Source organism: Pteropus vampyrus, unplaced genomic scaffold (genome assembly GCF_000151845.1).
Source record: "Pteropus vampyrus isolate Shadow unplaced genomic scaffold, Pvam_2.0 Scaffold67, whole genome shotgun sequence".
NCBI lineage: Eukaryota > Metazoa > Chordata > Mammalia > Chiroptera > Pteropodidae > Pteropus > Pteropus vampyrus.
The window spans coordinates 2,575,709-2,581,996 of record NW_011888848.1 but is presented as its reverse complement, the minus strand read 5'-3'; positions in this window follow the sequence as shown (position 1 = coordinate 2,581,996).

The following is a 6,288-nucleotide window of genomic DNA, read 5'->3' as shown; positions in this document are numbered from 1 at the left end:
TTATATTTCACTACCACTCCTCAATAATTTTGAAACAAAATTATATCACTTTATCTATACATATATCACTTTATCTATACATATATCAATATGTATTTTTAAAAGATAAGCACTTTTTCAGCAAACTAAAATATAATTATCATGCCTAAAATAATTTCTTCATATTATCAAATATCTCAGCAGTGTTCACATTTTCCTAATTGTCTTCTAATTACTTGTATTATTTGTTTATTTGAATCATTCTTCAAATAAGATCTTTATCTGAATTGATTGACATACTTTAAATTTTGTTACTCTAAAGTTTCCTCTCTATTTTTTTTCCTTGCAATTTATTTATTAAGAAAACCACTCAGATAATTTGTTCTACAGATTTTCACACAGTCTGGATTTTGCTGATTTTAACTTCAAAGTGCCATTTGTTATATTCCTCTATCCTTTATATTGCTTACTAATTGGCAGTTAGATCCAGAGGCTTAATCACATTCCGGTTTGATTTTTTGTGGGAGGGAAATGGAATATTAGGAGAAGAGGGAGTGGGACATAATTACTTCAAAGCTGACACTGTGTACTTTTATTTGGAGGTCCACAATGTCTCTCTTTTATGTGTGTGTGATTTTAGCAGCCATTGATGATTATCAGAGATCCATTAATTTGGGGTATTTGTAAATGGTAATATTCTACTTCTATTATTTCTTCTTTATTTATTAATTGTAATAGTTTTATAAACAGGAAGCTCCCTTTATAAATTATTTGGTCATTCAACTGAGGTACTCAAGTCAAATACTTTAAACAAGGTAAATTCGAAAAAGTTCAAGTTCCATCCATGACCTTTATCCTTTTTATTTATACTCCAAAATAAAGATTGTATATAAAAAATAATAATTGGTTATTTTCTTTTATTTATCAGTTTATAGCATTAAATATCTACATCAATAACAATTAAAACAAATGAATTGAACACCCAATTCAAAAAACTAGAAAAAGAACAAGTTAACCAAAAGAAAGTATAAGGATTAATATAAATAAAAACAGAAATTAATAATATGTGAATTTTCAAAATAGTGAGCTACTTTTCTAATAGTCTCCAAAAGCAATTAAGGATTTTTTTAAGTATTATGAATTCAGAGATCTAAACAAATACATGTTTCGATTTATGGCAGTCATTATCCTTAAATTGTCCCATCTTTGGCCAGTGGGAAATTAATCAGGCTAGCTCCTTAATTCTCTGATGCAACCTCTATAGTTTGTAATACCTTCCTTGCTGCTGGTATGACAAGATGTGCCAGATTTCTCTCGCACATTTCCACCCTCAACTACAATCATTTTTGCTCTAAGAACCCTAACTCCTGTTAATGGGAAATGGCATTAGAGAATGCAATCTGGACATGAAGGGTGTTCCAAGCAATTGAGATTTGGGCCATTTTAGTGGACAAAATATAGAAGACATGTATCTGTTAAGAAAGAGAAAATATCTCTTGAGTTCATATTAACATGCCATATACACTTTTCTTTATATCTCTTTTTTTCCTTTACCATAATACTCTCTTGAGATTTTTATATTTCTTCTTACATTTGCATATGACTCCAGTGTGCCGATAGATTGCAGTTCACTCCACCATGGATCATTTGGATTATCTCCAATCTGTTATTATAAAGGGTACTGAAATTAACCACCTCATACATAAATCTTTTTGTATTTTGCCAATGTATAATAGGGATATATTCTTAGCACTTGGTTTTTGCAGGACCCCAAAGTAAGTAAATATGTAATTTTGCTAAGTATAGATCAATTTCCCTCCATAGGAATGCCATTTTGTTTTTGCACTAGCCTTCCAAAAAAGAAAGTTGTCAAAATTGAGTGTTTGACAATCAGATAGGAGAGAAATAACATCTCGGTGTTGCTTTATTTTGCATTCTTCCTATCCTGAGCATCTTTTCACATAGTTTAGTGACATTTGCATTTCTTTTTCTTTTCTCTGTTTGTATTTTCACTTATATTTTTATAATTATACTTCCTCTTATTTTCAGATGCCCTTTACATATTAAGAATATTAACCCTTGTCTCTAATACAAGTTGCAAATATTGTTCCTAGTTTGTTATTTGTATGTTTACTTACAGGACATTTTGCCATGCAAAATTTTAATGCAATCAAAAAATTTTAACTCTTTTCTTTATTGCTTTTGTATTTTGAATCAGAGTCACTAATTTCCCATTCCCAGGATATAGAGAAATTTGTTCATGTGTTCTTTCAAAACTTATATGACTTGGTGTTTTTTACATTTAATCTCTGATCCTTTGGATTTTAGCTTTGTGTAAAATGTGAAGAATGGATCTAATGTTATCTTTTTCTATATAGCTATTCCCAACAATGTGGGAATAAGAAAAATTCTTATTTCTATTGATTGAGATGTGACTGATCTATAGGGTATACTAAATTTCCATACATATTTGGGTCAATTGTTGAATTTTCTATTTTATTCCATTAATTAGTCTGTTCTTTCATGTATCATTAACAAACTGCCCTAATTACATAGCCTTTATAGTATATATTTAATTTTGATGCTGGCTAATTGTACCTTCATGGTATGTACACACTTCTTATTCTTTTTTAGTATTTTCCTGCCTATATGTGTTTGTTTTCCTTCCAAATAAGCTTTATAATCAACCTATCTAGCTACAGAAAAAAAGTACTTGTAGAGTTTATACAAATGAATTTAATTTGTTTTGATATCATAAAATGAGTTCTCCATTTTAGATTCTGATTTTTGTCTGTGTATATTATGCCTCCTGATTTCTGTTGGTTAATTTAATAATCTTCTCTATACTAAATTCTCTACTGTTTTTGATAGCTTTCCATTTTTTTCTTTTAGGATATACAGATATATAATCATATTATTTCCACATAGATATAGTTTTATTTTTTCCTTTCCAATTCTTATTGAAAGGCTCCAGTTATTTTCTCTCTTGAGTATGCATCGGCCAGTTTGCATTAGCTAAAACTTCTAACACTGTGTTAAATGGTAGTTGAGAAACAGGCAGTCTTACCTGTTTTTTAACTTTAAAGAAAATTTTGCTGTCTCCTCATTAAGTAAGATGCTAGAGTCACAGATGCTGATTTTTGAGAGAGAAGAGAGAGAAATAGAGAAAGTTCATGTTGAATAAATATCCATCAATTATTATTTTATTGAGTGTTTATAATGTGAATGGATATTGAATTTTATATAACGTATTCTCTGAATTTTGGAGATAATCGTGTAATTTTTCTCCCTATTCTTCTTAATTCGTTGTATTAATTTAACGAAATTTTTAATAGTGAAACACCCGGAAGAAATGAACCACATTGTATTCTTGGAATTAATCCCAGCATTTGGTAATAATGCAATTGTTTTTTCAAATGTGCTGTTGAATTCTCTTTGCTATTTTTTTACTTAAGACTTTTATAATGATATTCATAAGTGAGATTTTCTATACTTTTTTGGGGGGGCACGATCATTGTCAACTCTTAGGATTAATGTTATAGTAGATTCAGAATATGAAATTAGAAGGTTTCTTTCTTTTCTATATTCTATGGCATACTTTAAATGCATTGGAATTGTCAAATCATTAAAGGCTTGATACAATTTTCTTATGAACCACCAGACCTGGTGTTCTTCTGCTAAAGATTTCCATTACCTTTCTATTTCTTTATTACTGCTTATTGTTCCATTTATACCTATTGGAGTAAATTGTGATAAGTTTAATTTTTTATTATTAATATTAATCAAGATTTCCAAAGGCATTTGCATACAGTTGGGCAAAGTAGAACATTTTAAATTGATTAATTTGATAGTTTTTCCCTTTCTTTTTGATTTCTAATTTTTTTCATGCTTCCATTCCTTTCTCTTTTTTAAATTTTTTTGATTCTAAGTAATAGTTTCTCAAATTTGATATTAATGAAATAGCTTGAGGTTATTTTAAAACTATTTTTCTGTTTCCTAACTCAATTTGTTTTTATTTATATTAATTCCTTTTTTATCCTTTCCACAATTCTTACTTTCTTGTGTTTTCTAGCTTTTTAAATTGGATATTTATTTGTTTTCATTTTTATTTATATATTTAATGTTATAAATTTCCCTCTGATTGTTGATTCAGTTCGTTATTGTTTTATTCAATAATTCTGCAATTTTGAGTTCCTACTTTGACCCAAGTGTTTTTGGTAGCATCTTATTTTTAAGAAAATAAAATTTTATTTGCCATTAGTATACCCTTTTACCCAACAACAGTGACTTTAAATACTTAGTGATTTAAAAACAATAAATAATAGTAGTTCTTCATGATTTTTTAAACTCAGACACATGAAGAGAAAACAAAACACCACACGATTAACCTTAGTGAGAAAAGCCAGAAAACAAGTGAATAGTAAGCTTCATCATTTTTAAGACTGCCATTTCCAAGTTCAATCATTGGCAGTTCATCTCTAATTTCCTCAGAGGACCAGCTCACTTTGTAGTGCCACAACATGGAGGCCTTTGGCTAATTTGATATTTTTAATATTGTCAAAAGAGCATATGGCATGTCATCTTATGCTGAAGTACTGTAGAATATATTCAGCCTCTGACAAATGAATTTGTACCACAATAAGATCTACTGAAGTGAGAGAAAAAAGAGATTATCTTTTTAAAAAAGAACTGGGAAAAGGATTTTTATACATGGTGCTTTACTAATTTTTTTTTTCATTTTAGTATACTTGTAGTGATAGGATTCAACTTCTAGTTGTTGGGGTGTTGGAGGATATTTCAGCAACTTTTTCATAAGCAATTCTAAGCAATTCCTTATAACTTAAAGATGAAAGCTCATATTACCTCTAAACTCATATACTGAAACAAATCTCTTCACCCCTCCAAACTAATTTAGAACCAAAACCTCAGAATGTGTATAATATTCTTCCTGTAAACATGAGGAACATTTACTCTGAGATGAGTAAATGTTGGCTTCATCTTTCTATCTCAGGGCCTACTCCTTTTTCATCTCAGTTTCATCGGTATCTCATACCGGGGGCAGCAGTTGAAATGTGATTACATCTCAGACTTCCTGGGGCATTTGGGAGTTCACAGGGAGTCAGGGGGAAAATCTCAGCAGCTTTGCAGAGAACAAAAGCCAGAAGAATGGGACCAGTGCCAGCAAAGATAAATGAGCATGCCAGGACAGGGCCAATGCCAGTGGAAGCAGCTGAGGAGAGCTAGAACCCCATGGCAAAAGAAGAATAGACCACATTAGAGGGCCAACAGCCAACCTGGAGCTGCAGAGGAGTGGAGAGAGCGAGCTCACTTTCCCAGATGACCAAATGGGATCAGATCAAAGAGCCCGGTGGGATTATTTTACTGGCTTGAAGCACTCTTCAGTACCTGAGCCAGGCCAGCAAAGTTGGTGCCAATGGCACACTAAAGAGTCCTCAGATGAGTTATCCTCAGGAGTGAATGAGGAGACAGTTTGAGAAACTGCCCTAGAAGACCAGATTGAAATAACCACAGCTGAAAACTGCCAATGCTACTGCATTACTAAATGTTAGAGAGCAAACATTCCTAGTACCTGTCAACAATAAGAATTGCGGCCCCTTGATCACAGCCTCAGAATAAGACAAGATAGGCAAGAAATAAAAAAAGAAAGAGATATCAGGTAATACACAATTTTTACATCATTTTATATGAGAAATATATCAAGTTCAAGTCCAATCAAGGGGATTTTTTTTTTTCAAAAAGTGAATTCCTAAGTGAAATAACCTCTAGCTATGGACAGCTATTCATATTTACCCCCTTTTGTCCTGATTATCTGAGGAAATACATTATAAAATATAAGAGATTAAAATTTTTATTTAAAGTGTGATTCGTGTGATTGAGGTGTGCCTTGGTCTTTCCAAAAGCAATAATTATAGTGAATATAATACAGTTGTGAAAGAAAAACATGGAAATCGATTCCAAAGAAGAGAGCTGATGATGTCAACATATGTCAATTCATTTGATGCTGCCCTGTAATCTACATGCTCTTTCCATTTAAATAGGTTTAGGAATAGATTAATCTGTGTTATTTTGCCTCCTAAAATTTCTTTATTAGTACTGCCTTAAACTTATCAAGCAAAGGTCATGGCTGTCAACTCAATACCAACAGGAATCCCCAATTTGAAATGTGATGAGATGAGAGACATTATTCAGTGCAAACAGCTCAGCTGTGGAACAGCATAACTGTGAGACAGCTTAATAGTGGTACAGCTCAATTATGATATAGCATGGCTGTGAGGTACCCCAGAGGAG